Consider the following 16,687-nt stretch of genomic DNA (forward strand, 5'->3'; position numbering starts at 1 on the left):
TTCGCAAGTGAAGACTTCACTCGTGTGGATGAGATGTGAGGAAGGGCAGACCTGCGAATGAACCTTAAAGCAAGAACAGCTGTGGTATCAGCGATACTGAGTAACTGAGTAACAGAGTGGTCGGGTGAAAAGGAGTAGCCCACTCAAAAATTTTTGAAAGGTACATTGTTTGAGACAATAAAAGTAGATGAACTATTCAAACGAAAGTGAACAAAGTTAACCCTGAGAGAAGGGGAGAGGAAAAGCTAAGCATTGAATACTGAGTCCAAGTGGGTCTGCAGTGGTCTGTATAAGAAACCCCGCACATTCAAATGTCTTTGACATCCGAAAAGCGGTCTGAGCCCGGCAGAGGGAGACCCGAAGTGTAAAAGGCTTGGGGAAGGGAGCCCCGGCATGTGTTCTTGAACTGTGCAAGGTCTGAGCCCGGCAGAGGGAGACCAACTTTGAACTTTTTGTTTTCTTTAAAGAGGTCTGAGCCTGACAGAGGGGGAACAGTGTGAATTTTTTTTCGTTATTTGGAGAAGACTGGAACAGGAGCCTTTAATGTGGCAGGTCAGGTGGTTCTCGATCCACGTTCCGAACTGCTTTAGTGTTAGAGCCCGAGCCAGAGTGTGTAATCCTGCCTGCAGAGACTGCCTTATTCCTTGCTGTCAAAATGTGGGGAGGAGAGCTGATTCGGCCACGTTTATTCTTTGTCGAACACTGACTTTCCTTTTACATACATACTTCTTTTACACACTTTATTGTACAAGAGATAGGGCAGACATTAGGTTTTGTTAGCATAGGCCATTTTGATTTGACAGACACAACTAAGACTGTTTTCTTTATTAGTTGATGGTCGAGACAACTCCTGTCTTCGTTATAGGGCAAAGTAGGAGTTTTTCCATGCCCCACAAAGTTAATAAAGGTTTTACAAATTGTATCTTTTGTATCAGTGTCATACTTGTGATACTTTGCCTCCCCTACAATCTCCTGGGAATGATGCAGCGGACTGTCAGTGGGTCTTCATTGGTTTGATACAGGCCCCTTTAAGAACCGCCCCCCTGCAGGTAATTTAGAATGGCGCAGAAGTCGTTTGAGGGGACTTGCTCCCCATTGCAAGTGACCCAGAGGGTGCAGACTGCTTAATAACGTTACTGTAGCTGGTCGGCAAGGTGATCCAAGAGCGTTCAGGGGAACACGTCCACTCCAGCAGAAATAGAGGAACAGCCTTTGTGAGGGAAGTCCACTAGCAAGCACCCTCGGTGCACATATGTAAACTAGGATGTTGTACGAGCCTGAAATAGACTTGGTCTGTGTTGCTGCATACTGCAGTGAAGGGACATTACAGACAGGTGTTTCAGATTGGCAAACCATGCCAGTTTAATCCCCGTTACTGCATCAGTGGCAGGGCACAGATATACTTATTCCCACGTAGTGTAGCCCAAGAGTGGGCTGGGACCCTAGAAAAGATGTGGGCATTTATACAGTGGTGTGAGGATAAAAAGCTGGCAAGCAAGTTGAGGAGGTTGGAGGAGACAGGAACAGGGGGAGGGGTTTGAGGGAGGAGGTTGAGGTGAAGGAGAAAGAGGAGGTTGGAGGGAAGAGGAGAGAGGAGGTTAATGGGAGACATCAGGGGAAGGCAAGTCACTATGATATGATATGATAGTTTATTTATATAGCGCCTATACACAAAGTGTTTCAAAGCGCTTCAAGGAGGGAGGGGACATAGGAAAATACAGTTCATTCAGTAAAAGTCCTTGGGCACTATTTAAAAAAACAATATTAGTAAATAAGTAAAACCTAACCTATTACGATTACCTGATAACTGCGGCGGCAGCACCCACTGCAGCTGCTGCTGCCTCCTCCCGTTGTCCCTGGTGAACGTCATGGAAATGAAAGAGGGGCTCCGTATGGGGCCCCGTCTTCCTGATCCATGGTGGCCATCTTTTGTGAATATTTTGTTTGAATGAACGATATTCAAGGAGGCGTCCCGTTCATTCAAACGAAATACTTTGTTCTTAGTACACTGGCTTACCGAATTGGCACCCTTAGATGCTAATAGCAAAAATCACCCATTTCATGGACTGGAACGGGTGGTTACTGCACCGGGCATCCTCGTTTAAGAAAGGCCCATGAAACAGGTGATTATTGCTAAATTAGTATCTTTAGTATGCCCCCTTTCTATGGTCTCGGGTGCTTATGAAGAATTACAGCCCAGGACATTGGGGGCAGTGATAGGTGCCATTGTCAATAACCCAATTTTGTGAAATGCAGATAACCAGGTTAAGAGACGATAACAGCTCTTGCAGTCAACCCCCCCCCCATCCCCTCCCAACCAGAGTGTAATGTCAAACTCACAGAAGCAGGTTAAAACAGGTTAGAAACAAAGAAATACTGTTGCAGAAGGTGCTCGGAACCTTGCAGGGGGCACTGGCATGTTGGAATGTGGCTAAGGGAGATACTGAGCATTGAGGTGGAATGTTGTAAGAGAAATGGCAACCTTTTTAACAGCTGTTAATGTCATTTGCTGATCCATTGTTTGCCATTGTTCGCTAACATTGTATAAAGGGGAGAATCACCTGTAGGGTGGACATCCCATCCGGTATCGGCATTGCTCTGCCCCCAATAAGGGTTGTGACTGCACTCCTGCACTTGACTGGGGCAGCAGGCTGATACCGGTTGGGAGTGGGGACAGTCCGCCCTGCAGGTGTTCCTTTTATTTTTTTTTTTAAACCTTTGAGAATGCAGTGTTGCTACACCTGCAGGCCCATAGTGATCATTGACCTCATGGTATGGATTATTTCAGGTACCTCCTTCCTTTCTTTAGCAAACAGCAATTAAATGTCGCAATTGCCTCGTTAATATTATTGATACTCTGCTACGCCATGCTAACTTATAGCAACGAAAATGTTGACTGTCTTGCTTCTAAGTTTAGTTTTACAAACAATCTTACTTTCAAAACTGTTTCATAGTCTCATTTTTGATGATACCTTGCATGAATTGTATTATATTGGGGCATAAACAAAGCATTTTGTTTTTCTTTGCATTTTATTAGACAAAACCTGGCTAGGTGTTCCTCTGTGGTGGATGTCTCTCGCCCTTACGTCTCACGAGAAGAATTTGAGAGGCTTGTTTTATCCGCTGCAAAGATAATTTCAGTGATTGTAAGTAATCTCTGCATTCACCATTTAAAATGCATATTATATCATCTACCACGGAGAGTGCCGCCTGCACTGGGCTGGCACTGACCTCACCTTTCCTAGATGTTCTCTAAATGGAAGTATTTTAGACTCCCTATATCTGCGATAACCGCCTCATCAGGAGGGTTAAATGAAACCAAATTGATTATTGGTACCCACCGAGGGGGGTGTGGCGGCCTTCCAGCCAATGGGGAGGCGCAGAACGGGGATGTTACAAGACGGTAATCCCGCTGCCCTGAGCCTCCTCAGGCCTAGAGGCTGCCATCTACCCCCACCTGGAATGAGGTAAGTGCCCCTCTTACTACCCCAGCCCACTTCCCTTTACCTCATATTTCCCTCCCTCCCACTGCCCCACTTACCTTATTCATTCCATTCCTGACTGGTCGAGGACCTGCTGGGGTACACTTCTGTCCCTGGCGCATCCGCTGCCGATCTGCACCACACCGCCATGGAAAGGGAGAAAGGACTACGTGTAGTCCCTTATCCGGTTCCATGTTGGCCCTTTTGTTTTGTTTACTTTTAAAAAATATATATTTTCAATGGCCACCATGGAAAGGGAGAACAGACTTTGGTTCCCCACCCTTGGTGGACATTTTCTTTTCTTTTTTTCTTACAGGCCGGTGTACTAATAACAATAAGCCCTTCATAGCGTTCCATGTAATAATGTCGCCACAAAAATCTCGCCGAAAATTGCCGTTTTTTGTGGCGACATTATTGCATGGAACATTTTTTTTTTTTTGCCCCTGTCCACATATATATGGTCGCCGCAAATAATATTGCCATGACCTTTTCCTGGCGATATTATTTACGGCGACCATATATATGGGGATAATATTACCTGATACCCTTCACAGGTGGGGCATTAACACTTCAGGTAATGACCCAGAGCCTGCGTTAAGGCCCTCGCTTTGCTCTTGCCTGTAACCATGGGCCTGGGGCATTACCTGAAGCGCTAATGCCCTCCCTGCTCTGGGCTTAATTACCCAGAGGTGCAGTACTGTAGACCTATTTACACCCATATCGCCACCCTGCGGCACTCCCTGCTTCCATTTCCCGCTCAGCTTCTCAGCATCCATGCTCTTACTCTTTCTGAGGCCTTCCATCAGCCTTCTTCGTCCCAGGCCTCTTTTACTATGACGTGCCACCCTTTTTCTGCACTTAATCAGTCTGCTTAGCTTCCTGCTTGCGCCCAGATGCAGGCATCTCCGATCATGTGCTACCCCAGTTTTCTCATTTTTTATGCTAATATTAATGTATCCCACCATTCAATTGCACATGCTAATATAATAATCATGGTCGTGGGTGGGGAATGTACTGTCATTACACCAGTTCACCATCATTCATAATGAACTTGCTTTGATTGGGCCGTTATCACAAACAGTGGTCCATGACCAGCTGCTTTGATGCCTTATAAGAAGCTGAGGATGCCCTTGTAATACAATATAGGTGCATGGCGTCTCTCCCAGAGGGTCTGATTCTGAGCTTTCTGGAGAAGTAGTATGGGAAGCTGGCGGTTCTCCCCTCCAGTTTTCAGCACCCCCATGTTGAGGTGGGTGGAAGGACAGTAGGTGATAGGTTGTGCTTAATGGCTGCAAAAGCTGATCAAATCTGTCATGTAGGGCCAGCATGCGCAGCAGGGTCACTGTGAACATTTCTAGAAAAGACTGCATTTTTTTCCGATTCATGGAGTGTCTTTGAACCTTCAGTAAATCATAAGTGGTGCACTGTCAGTAATGCAGTGCAGACACTGTGAGGGAATTCTCCTGGCAGAGCCCTACATGTGCTCTTAAAAGCACCATATTCTGTGAAAGAAGGAATGTGGAGTACTGGCATTGGAGGAATTATTTTTCATTGAGTGGTGCCAATGTGACAGCCTTGCTACTATCTGAGATACCACAAAGACAGTAGTACCACTATTATCAGGGCAGGTCAGGGCAGGGCAGGGCATTGCATCACCTCCTCTATTGATCAGTGATTTAGCAGTAATACCCATAATGTGAACTCTTGCACCTTCCAGACATGTCCACTCTTCAAAACGTGCATGTGCTAGATGTAGCAGAAAGAACATGGCTTCAGCAGGATGTGTGTAAGCCACCATTTGCTGGGTGATGTTGAGGTCAATAATGTCTAACCCAGATTATTATTGCCATCTGGGGTCTTAAATGAGGGAATAAATCTGAGGGAAGACCAATCTATGCCTGCTCATTATACTGACGAAAGGGTACATGTAGCATCAGGAGGAAAGATCAAATACACATGCAAAGAACTTCCACTTTCTGTTAACAAAACTGTGCACATTTAGCTAATTGATTGAAAGATTTGACATGTTTGTTTGATGTTTGTGGTTTTTCAGTCCTGATTTTCAAATAGATCTCTTTCTCTGCTGCTGTGATTCCTTTGTGCCTGTAAAGTAAAAAACCTTCATGAAACACATTTGTGGAAGCAGACCCGACTGGGATCAGGAGCGGGCCTGGATCCTCGATCCACTAGTTTCCACAGAAGGTCAACTGGCTCTCTAGCTGACCCAACTTCACCTTAGATGACCCTGTGCTGGTCTCGGCTGCATAGCCGGCCGACACCCCGTCACATGACACAGCCACACCTCACTGATAGAGTACCCTAGGGCATCTTATGGTCAGACATCTCATGAAGGGCATTAGTAAAAGCATTCAAGTTCATCAGGCTCGCCCTCAGTGGTGCTGGCATAGGACTCTCAGCACAACGGTCTCATGATTCTCCCCGAAAAGACTGATTTGCAGAAATCCAGGGGAAGAACATACAAACCTCAGTTTCCACCAATATACTTGCAATCAGCCTCAGCCCCCCTGGCCCCACCAGCTACTCTTGAGCTCCGTACACTGAAGCCTAAGGACCTGAGTGATCCCTTCTAAATTGAATAGGACTGGCCTCCTTTCCAGACACCCATTTCCAAGCATGGACTAAATTGATGTGTCTTCTCTTTTCCTGTTCTTCCAAGTACTGCACTATTTAATTTCCTCCAGTTTCATGCATAATGTCTTTCCCAGAACTTGATGTTCCTTCTCCCATCTTTTATCACAAGACCCTGTATCAGAAGACCCTGTCCGGATCTGATTTGTGGCCTCCATGTTTAGATGTCATGGTCCCCTGAATCCCTTGGTATCTCTCTTCCCTAAGGTCGGGATTTGAAATGTAACCTCTTGGATCTTGTGAGTAACCCCAGACTTTCCATGCTGTCTCACTTGTTCGCTCCTTTCTCTATCCCAAGTCAGAAACTGGAATGCCTTCAGCTGGTTTAGCTCTGAATGTACTGGTTGCACACTCATAGTCTTAAAATACAGCAACTTAAATCTGTAAACATGTTATGCAATAATATCACTTTTTTTGTGGGGAAAACCTTTTTCTATTGTAAGTTCATTTTACTTACAATTTATGAGACTGAAAACTGGTGTTCAAACTTGTGTCAGGAACCTGTACCCTTTTATGAAGTGTAACCCAAGTCATCTTCATAGTCGCAGTACCTGGTAGTAGAGTGAACAAGGATTACTACACAAAGACAGGTGGAATACACAGGTCTGGGACCTGCACTCATAGGACTGGGGGTTCATGTGAAGTGTGAACTTCTGAAGTGCAAAGCAAGCCTGGAGAAGAGAGGCATTCCGCCTGGTAATATTGACCTATGAATTGTGAAAGCCAAAAGGGGGTGAAGAAGCCAGGGGAAGGGAGGCATTCCACTGGCAGTGTGAACTGCATGCTAAAGATTAACAAGGGCCTGTGGGAAGGGAGTCATTCCACCCAGCCCTTGTGTACAGTGTAGCCAAGGGACCTCAGGAGAAGGAAGCACTAGCTCTTGGTGGTTTTCCCGAGGATTGTGTACTGTGAAGCCAATCGGAAAGAAGGCCCAGGGAAGGGAGTCATTCCCCTGGCACTGTGAGAACATTGAGAATAGAATACCTGGAGAAGGGAGGCATAATGGTGAAACAAAACTATGGTCAGTAAGGATTGATGTTTGATTTGGAACTTTTTGTTTTGGATTGGAACTGAAAACTTACAGCATCACAAGTTGGAAATGTGTTTGTTTTCCACAGAAATGGAACTGAGACCTGGAGAACGGAGTCATTCTCACAGGCGGAATTCCCCCTACGATTGAAAAACTGTGGCTCATTGTCTAGAAGAAGGGAGTCATTCTTCTGGACCAAGAAGATCCACTACCCTTTTCTTATTATTTACAAGTGGGAGGAATAGAAGTAAGCATTTTGACACAACAGTGGACTATTTTTATTCATATGGACATTCTGACTGATTTCTTAGTTTCTCAGTAGAGGCAGGGAAACCTCTCTTAGAGTGAGGGAGAGATAGGATTCCACTTGATTTTTACCTGAATAAAAGTCTTTGCCAATCATCATGCCACCATTGTGTTAGACCCGTACTACTACACCCTTACAATGTCCTCGACCTTAGAGGGATCCACTGAGATAATGATGTGTTCTTTCACCAAAGTGCTTTACAGAGAACATATTTACATACAATATCACCCAACCGAAGTTGGTACTCATTTATTGACCTCGGAACGATGAAAGGCTGAGTTGGCCTTGCCAGGATTTGAACCTGCATTATGCAGATCAGACACAGATTGCAGCAGGGAGCGCTCAACCGGCTTAGCTATCTTACTGGCAGATAAATCCTAAAAACTCTGGCCTTCCCAGCAGAAATACACACTTTTGTTTGTGTATTGTCAGGCCTAAAGATCTCACTCTTTTCAATACCTTGTCCAATCGTTCAAGGTGCTCCACCTCCGATTGGGCAAATACTAGATAGTCATCACTTATGTTTATGGCACCTTGTATGCCGTCAAGTGCCACTCTCACCGAGTTCTGAAACACCTCTGAAGCTGAGGATATTGCAAAATGTAACGACTTGTAACGGTATAGGCCCTTGTTAGTCGTGAATGTCGTGATGTAAGATAATGCAGGGTGTAAAACCAATTGGTGATAGGCAGCTCGTAGATCTAGCTTTGAGAAAAATGCTGCTCTCTGCAGGTCAGCCACAAGGTCATTGATCGTGGGTGTGATGTGCCTCTCCCTTTTAATTGCCTTGTTTGGGAGGTGCTTATCCACACAGGTTCGGACAGAGTTCAGTTGTTTGGGTTTGCGTGCCACTACAATTGGGGACACTCACGGGGTGGGACCATCAACTGGCTCGATCATATCCATGTTTGCCAAGCTCTTTTTCTACCTGTTCTCTCAAGTGAAATGGTATGTGTCTGTGCTTAAGAGCCACTGGCTGGGCCGTCTCATCTATATGGAGAGGGACGGGGTCCCCTTTCTTCAATGTAGACCGCAAAATTCACAATTTTGAGAGCCTCTGCACGACCAAGGAGCGTGTCATTGCTCACTTTCGTTACACAAAACATGGCCTTGATTTTTCTCTCCTTGATGTTGCACAAATGCAATGAACCTGCCCTCTAGCGGCAATGACTTAGTTCCACCAAATATGAATATGCGTTCTTGCCTGCTGTCCAGTGACGGCGGGACGCGCAGAGTTCTGTAGTTTGTGTCGGCCATCACATTCACCAACGCTCCGTGTCTGTGAGAACAGGGGTATCCGTATTGTGGATGCGCACTACACACATCGGTTGACGTTTTGTTTTTCTCCCTATTTACAGAACACTGGAAATGAAGAATACGTCCTCATCGTCCTCTCCCCTGACCGACCGTTCCTTTTTTTTCACAGCCGGCTCTACTTTTGCAACCATTTGTTTTCTTGGTTGAAATGGCTGCTTGGGTTTTGCCTTTCTCCTTGGTTGTACGGCAGGCACAGTGGCACGAGAGTCTTAAATATTATATACACAGCTGGGCATATGTGACTACTGATCACTCATTCCATTCATATCTGCCACAGTTACAGAATGACCAAGACTGTTCTAATCATGTCCTTCATAATTGTAATGTATGCATACTGTCTACTATATTTGATTATTTCAGCACCTATTATTCAGTTGGTGCAGATATTGCATAGACATAGCTATTAATAGCAAACTGTGTGAGAATGCTCAAATTTGTTTAAACAATGGTCCCCTAGCATTGATATTTCTATATTGTGCCCAGACAGCTCATTGATTAGCTTGTGTGTACCTTACGTGGGTACTTGGTTTTACAGTATTAAATCAGAAAAGGTTCCTTCTTTTGATATTTTAAAAGCACATCTTTACATTAAGGGATACTTTAGTGTCGATCTTGTGAGTTCCTAATTTGGTTTCCAGTTTCACAAACACACTTGATGGCATTATTGCAGTCGCTCGTTTGTGGAGCATTGTCTGCTGATTTTTTTGATACATCTCGTTTCTCGTGTTTTCTTCTAATATAATGGTCGCCAGCACCATTGATATGTACATTGTGGATTAATGCAATGTCCTTCGATTAACGTTATAGACGTTAAGTCTTCTTTATGCATGTCGTTTCATGCTTAAGACATCATCACTATGCGTTTGACGTCATTGGGAATATATATATATATCCAGGTTTTTATATGGCATCCGCGGCACGCCATCCATGTCCCACTGAGGCAATGATGAGCCCAAACAACTCCTCTTATGTAAGTGACTTCTGATTTTGTGACAGCATCCAGTTGGTGTTGTTAGTTAGTCAATGTTTATTAGTAGCAGCTTGGTATTTGGATTTGTTTACAGGTTAAGTGATTCGAGCATTAGATGTTCCTGTTATACAGTTGATGTGCAGTTTGACAGAATTTTTGACCAAACATGGGGGTAATTAAGCAATTAAATAAATTTCTCTGTTCTATGCTGCTGCACTTTTTTTTCAGCTTGTCTGCACATTCATTTCCGTTTATTGGCTCAGTAATTCCAGCTTTGACCCAAGGAGGCAGCTTAGTGGGCTTTTGATACTTGCCATTCTAACCAGCACTAAGGCTGGCCACTTTAGTGCGATTAGATTGATTTTCATTGGGTGAGTTTGCAATTGATTTATAGCACAGTTACATGTCTTGTGCCCTCTCACCTGACTTGAGTGGTTCTATTTTTCTCTTATGACTTTGGATTATCACCTTTCTTGGGCGTATGCATATGAGTTTACAGCTGACCTATGTATAGCTGAACTATGATTTGGATAGAAGACGAGTACACTACCACGGGCATCCGAGAGGCTAAAATTTCATTGGCTTTTGGGTTATGAGATTAATGGACTGTCTGCATGCAATACTCGCTGGGACCTGTTGGGCTTCCTTCCCCGGTGCTCGCCCTCAACCACCTAGCTCCTCCGAGTATTGAGACCTTTTTCCCACACAGTTGTTAAGCAACTATAGTAGCTGAATGCGTCCTGTTTGAGTGTTTTTTTTCAGGAAAGAAGAAGAATGTTCAGATCACACTACTATCCCCTTCTATTTAGCTCTTCTTCTGAAGTATTGATGACTATCAGTTCTATTGTTTTTCCTGGATATTTGGTTGTACTATTTTTTTTTTTAAAAATGTGTATTTATTGTTTTTTTTAATACAAATTGTCAACTGGCAATATTGTATGTTCTTAGCTTAGTACTCAGTCATCAAATCAGGTTAGACTTTCACACACGCTTAGGGCTTATTGTGTCTTCAAACTTGTAACATCACTTTGCCATTTGCACTCCACCTTCTCCTTCCAAACTATTATCACATGCAATGTAATTACCAGACATTTCTGAACCCATCCCCCATAGATAAACATGTATCCATCACACTTCTTTCTCAGTCCTTCCATTTGTAATTGACTCTTACACATTTACCATTCCATACCCGAATAATGCTACTCAAATCTACTGTGAGGAAGTCGTGCAAAGATGCAACATATGACGCACATCATGTTTTGCAATTCTTTATTAAGATTGGAAATACATATCTTGGGTTGTATGAACCCTTTCAGATACTATGGAGGTATTCCAGAAAGGAAAAGGAACGTCTTGATATACAAGTGTCGACAGAGTGGGGTTCTCCCGGTGCTCCCTGTACCCCAGGATGATGACATAATTTAACACAAAAGTCCTGAACCTAATCCTATAACTCTCTGTGGCTCCAGATGTGTCCTATAATTAATAACCAAGGTTCCAAAGATGAGGGCCAACAGAAAGTGCAAACCTGTTATTAATGAGTCCTCCCCAAACTACAACAAATATATTCAGCAAGTAAGTTTCGACAACAAAAGTGTTAATAAACCTAAACATTTTTTAAGTCCACCCCATTCTAGAAAACAAACATATACCAGTTGCTTTTCTGGGCAGTCTCCTCTTGGGTATACTCACATTTCTGTCTTTATAGGATCTTTGGTCAGCAGAGGTTCTCAAGGCCTTTCGACAGCCAACTGTTCCTCTTAACACATTCTTTTCAGGCCTTTCCATGACCTCTATTTGTTTCAGGTTTCACTCTGGTGTCTCCACAACCTCCTGATCCTCACAAATAATTATCTTAGGTCTTTTCATGAACTGTAGATGCCTCACGGTTCTCTTAGGTCTCTCCATCTCTCCTGGAGGATGAGCCCAAGAAATCCTGCTACAAACGCCCTGTGGGAGTCACATCGGGAAGTGGCCTAACCAACCCGTACACTGTGTCTCGGGCCCCTGATTAAAAAAAGGAAAAGGACATCCTACAGCTCACCAAAGTTCCTGCAAGTTACCTTCCTCCTCTCTGGTGTGTGTCTACTTTTCACATCACACTTTCCAATGACTCAATTGAAATAGGTTCTTGTATTTCAGAGTTAGGTGCAAGTTTCAACCGTTGCTGGTGCCACTCAAGTTTAAATACAACTGGATTAGAAGGATTGTGAAACCTTCACTTTCTAGAGGTGCACTCCAGAATAATTCTTCCACACTTATTCCAAACCTGTTTTATAAAAAGCAATTTGCAGTCGAATTTGTCCATGTCTTCTTATGAACTTATTTTGGATTTAATAGGCATCAATTATGTAAGTGCCAAATATTTTATTTACACCCAGTGAAGGGTGCTGAAAGTCATAAATTCATAGCAATGTACAAATGCAATGGGCCATTGTTGTATTAGGAAGCATTTTTCTAATGTGCATCACAAGATCAGGAATATATTCATAAGATGGGCACATTTTGAGCACTCCTTCATGGCCCAAAGGGCAGACTCCTTCTTATCACATCAACTATCAAACGTTTTCACCACTTTCCTTTTGTAAAAATACACCTTATTTCTCCTCTTTTAGACTTTACACACTTTTTTCTTTCTTTACCCCCTACAACACCTCATGCCACTCTCTTCATCATTCCTGCTGGATGCAAATTCATGATTGAAGCTTATCTCATACCAATTTAGCAAACCACAAACTACAGCACTCCAGGAAAATCCACCGGACCCCATACCTAGGAAGAAAGTACATAACATCAGGAAACATGTTAATGATTCAATGCCCACCCCCTCAAAGAGCCAGGGTAGCTAAACCAACCACACACATCTCGATAAGATGGCTCAGCTGGTTAAGCGCTCGTTGCTGTGATCTGTGTTTTTATCTGCAGGTCATAGGTCCAAATCCTGGCACGGTTAGAACCTGGCTGCTCCAGGAATGGCAGCTTGAAGGCAGAGCTCCTGTGCCTTGGACCAATCTCCTATTACTACAATGGCAGATCTTACTCCTACTGAATCATCCCAACCAGCTAAAAGACAAAAAGGAGGTGATACTGACTCTACAGAGGGTGAATGAAGAGCAGACAAACTTCTAGAGCTTTTAACCAAGGGGACATCTGACATTGCAGACATCAAGGCAAAATTGTTTGCTTCAGAGGAAAAATATACTGAGTTATCCACTAAAGTTGACTCAGTGGAAAATCACCTGATCACAGTTGATGAGGACTTAACAGCGACTGGCTGAACAAATAAGGGTACTACAAATCTAAAATGATTAACTATCCCTTAAAGACTCTAAACAGGAAAACATTTCCAGGAGAAATAACATTTCATTGCAGGATTTCCAGAAAATGTTGCGAAGAGCTGCCCTGCCCTATGGATTTCTTGGAGAAGAATCTGATTACACTTCTTAAACTGGCTTCTAAAATGCCTTTTGAAACAGAGAGAACTCATAGGTCCTTGGGACCAAAACCAACACTGGTACAGAAACCAAGGCATTTTATTGTAAAATGTATGAGATTTCCTGTGAAATAATTAATTCTCAGAAGAGCATGGAAACTGGGTGATCTCTGTTGGGGAGGCCACACAATTATGATTTTTGGAGACTTGAGCTAAAATGTACTTGAAAATAGAAGAGCTTGCAATATGGCAAAAGAAAAAGCAAGGAGCAAGAACCTAAAGTATTATATGGTCTACCCTGCCATCTTTAGAGTGGTGCTTGAGGGCCAAACTCACTCTTTTACTGAGCACCGTGGAGCAGAGGCATTCTTATCAGACCTGGATCAGGAGCCAATGGAGGAATCGGCAGCTAAACAAAGAAATGTCGCTTCAGGGAGAAAAAAAAGATAACTACCGTGAACAAAATGTGTTTTAACTTTATTATTGTGGAGGATCACATTTGTTTTATGCGCTTAACAAATAGTAATATAATTACCTTTTATTTCTTCACTCTATTTTTCAGTTTCTTAACTGTATTTACTTATAATAATAAAAGACAAACCGTTGAAAACGGCTTCGTAAATGTTTTGATTCGATGCAAGAGTGTGCAACCTAGAGGAAAGGACTCTAAAACACATTGAGGCATGGGGACGTTAGTGATGCAAAACCAGCAAAAAGAGGTAGCTGTATATGTGGCACGATCAACGGGAGTGTATTATATCAATGCTTGTGAGCGGAGGGAGAAGAAAGGTGCCGCAGAGATATCGGAGAGGGCGGCAGATGGGCTGAAGGCTGAGCGCATCTACAAGCTCATTCTAATCATCTGAGAAGGTAACTGAGCTCACAAACATCCCTCGAGACATGATTGTACAGACCTTTGGAGGGGACTGTTAGATTATAAAACCCACCTAATTGAATGACTGGGTATATTGTAGAAATGTACAGTCAACACGGCAGAGTTATTTATAGAATGGAACTCATACATGTTGTTAATGAAATGTTTGAAGTTGACATAATAAAGGGACCACACAACGGCTTCTAGACGATTGACAAACAGTGTCCTACACCCATTAAAATGTGATTGCAAGGCAGGAATGATGAAAACTTCTAAGTAACTGGAGTTTATGTTTCTATTACCTTAACTAAAATATAGTATAACATCAACAACTATACCTGGTAGTTAAATATTGAATTTGTAAGTAATCCCGGAAAAGAACACAGGTCATATCTCCTCTAATATTAGATTGATTGCATTGGGACAACCTACATTTTTGTGCATTTACCAAATTTAGACAGTGCCACTCCTATATTGACCTTGGCTGATCATCGTTAAAGGAAGGAAGGAGGGATGATATGGGTTAGAGCCTCTAAGAGTCTTTGACTGCATGGCATCTTAGACCAGGTAATGGATGGAGGGTCAATTTGAGTGAGAAGGCGGGTGATATAGAAGGTACATTGAAACTGAATATGTTAGAACAACATTTGTTTGCGCTTATTTAGGACTAGATTAGGAAGGGTAAGTATAGATTAAGAATATTAACTATAAGTCATATAATCCTCTCTGTTTCTTGTTAGAAGTAAGATGGATGAAGTGGAAATAACTTTATTATACTGATAATTAAAATGGGAGGCAAATTGGAAATTTGATATGTATGGATTTGATATAGGTAGAATACAGAGTGTAACAAATTAATCTGACGCAATAGGGGTAGAGATTCAAATGTAATGTTTTTCTTATGGGCACCATTTTTCGGGAAGCTATTGTTCAGAATACTGTATGTATAATTCGAATTTTAACTTATATATGGTTCGATTCTAACCGGACTGATATGTGGCTGACACTTTGCAGTTCTTTTTGGTTTATTTGTTTGTTTTGTTTGTCTATGTTGATTGCGTGGTTTGTATGTAAGGGAGAGAATGAATGCTTGTTAAAGGACCTGGGAGGTTGTGATGATTGCAAAGAATCCTATTATTATTTGCAAGAGAGAATTCATTGTTTAATACAAGTAGACATTGTTACTAATATACTTATGATGAGCTTGTAATACAAATGTTACTATGATTTAAAATGAATGATCTAACGTCTATGACCAGGAATGTTAAGGGCTTGAACTGTCCAAAAGAAAGGAAGAAAGTGATGGCAAGGATATGTAGAACAAAGGCTGATGTTGTATTTATACAGGAAACGCCCTTGCTAGATGAGACTAAAAAATATTTAAGTAATGAAAGATACTCGTGTGAGTTGTCAAATTGCCACTCCTAAAAATCAAGAGGAGTTGGCATTCTGTTTAGAAAGGGCTTAAACTTAAAAATTAAGAGTGCCTGTGGAGGGTGAAGGCAGAATTATCTTTGTTGATATACTTTATGGTGGTAAGGTAATAATGCTAGGATGTGTGTATGGTCCGTGTCCACCCAGCAAACACTTTTTTGAGAGGATCGCCAAACAGTTGCGGGCTATGCATGGAGAATCATTTGGATTAGGTGGGGATTTCAATTGTGTTCTCAATCATAGTATTGATCGTTCCGCAGCATGCAGATATACGAATTACGGAATAAGCAATGAGTTCAGCCTCTTTATTAAAATATTTGATTTAATAGATGTATGGAGACTCATCCAGTACATGACTCATACTCCAGGATTGATTATATACTGATATCTGATAGATTGATTGATAAGGTATTATGTGTAGATATTAGGGAACGTGAAATCTCAGACTATGCGCTGGTGGATCTACGTCTGGCAATGGGTGAAAAAAGGTCGAACATTTTTAGATGATGCCTAAAAACGGGTATCCTACAGGGTGAAAAGGAGATAACACATTTTAAAGCACTTATTGAGATATTTTTTAAGGAGAACATGGGTTCGGCAGACATAAAAATTGTTTGGGATAGCTTTAAAGCTACAGTGAGAGGTGAATTGATTAATAGGACATCTTATACAAGAAAGGCTGGAAAAAGATATTCCTTTATTAGAAAAGGAACTCTCCAACATGCAATGGAGGAATGGACAAACTGGCAGAGTGATTGATCAGTTGAAGATGGTCTGCGCGCAGGAGGATTTAAAGAATAAGACTAATATGTTGGCAGAAAGGGGTATTGTTTTTGTGAGAAAAAATACTGGGAATGTGGTGCAAAAGCGGCACGTTGTTGGCTAGTAGATTGAAGCGAATGACTGAGACATCAGATGTAGAAGGCATTGAAGATGATCATGGTCGTACAGTAGTCGCAAACGCAGAAAATAAATCTATATGTACGGAGGACACCTTTCCATTGGGATGTGACCTAGAGAACTTTTTTAACTCATTAGATATTCCTAGTTTAAAAGCTGAGGACAAGGCTGCCTTGGAAGCCAAGATTGAGACTGAAGAGATTTTGCAGGCAATTGAACAACTCAATATTGACAAATCACTGGGGTTAGATGGCTTACCGACAGAGTTCTATAGATCATTTGGACCTATCT

The 16,687-nt window shown here is 42.4% G+C and overlaps 1 long non-coding RNA gene across 1 annotated transcript in view; it reads left to right on the forward strand.

Moving 5' to 3' along the window:
• Positions 1 to 16,687, forward strand: part of LOC138569293 (uncharacterized) — a 154,165-nt gene that overhangs the window by 41,159 nt on the left and 96,319 nt on the right. Inside the window, exon 2 of the long non-coding RNA XR_011303204.1 lies at positions 3,038 to 3,146. This is a non-coding gene — a long non-coding RNA (uncharacterized lncRNA). The remainder of the gene's footprint in view (positions 1 to 3,037; positions 3,147 to 16,687) is intronic.

Source organism: Ambystoma mexicanum, chromosome 2q (assembly GCF_040938575.1).
Source record: "Ambystoma mexicanum isolate Mex_15411 chromosome 2q, UKY_AmexF1_1, whole genome shotgun sequence".
Taxonomy (NCBI): domain Eukaryota; kingdom Metazoa; phylum Chordata; class Amphibia; order Caudata; family Ambystomatidae; genus Ambystoma; species Ambystoma mexicanum.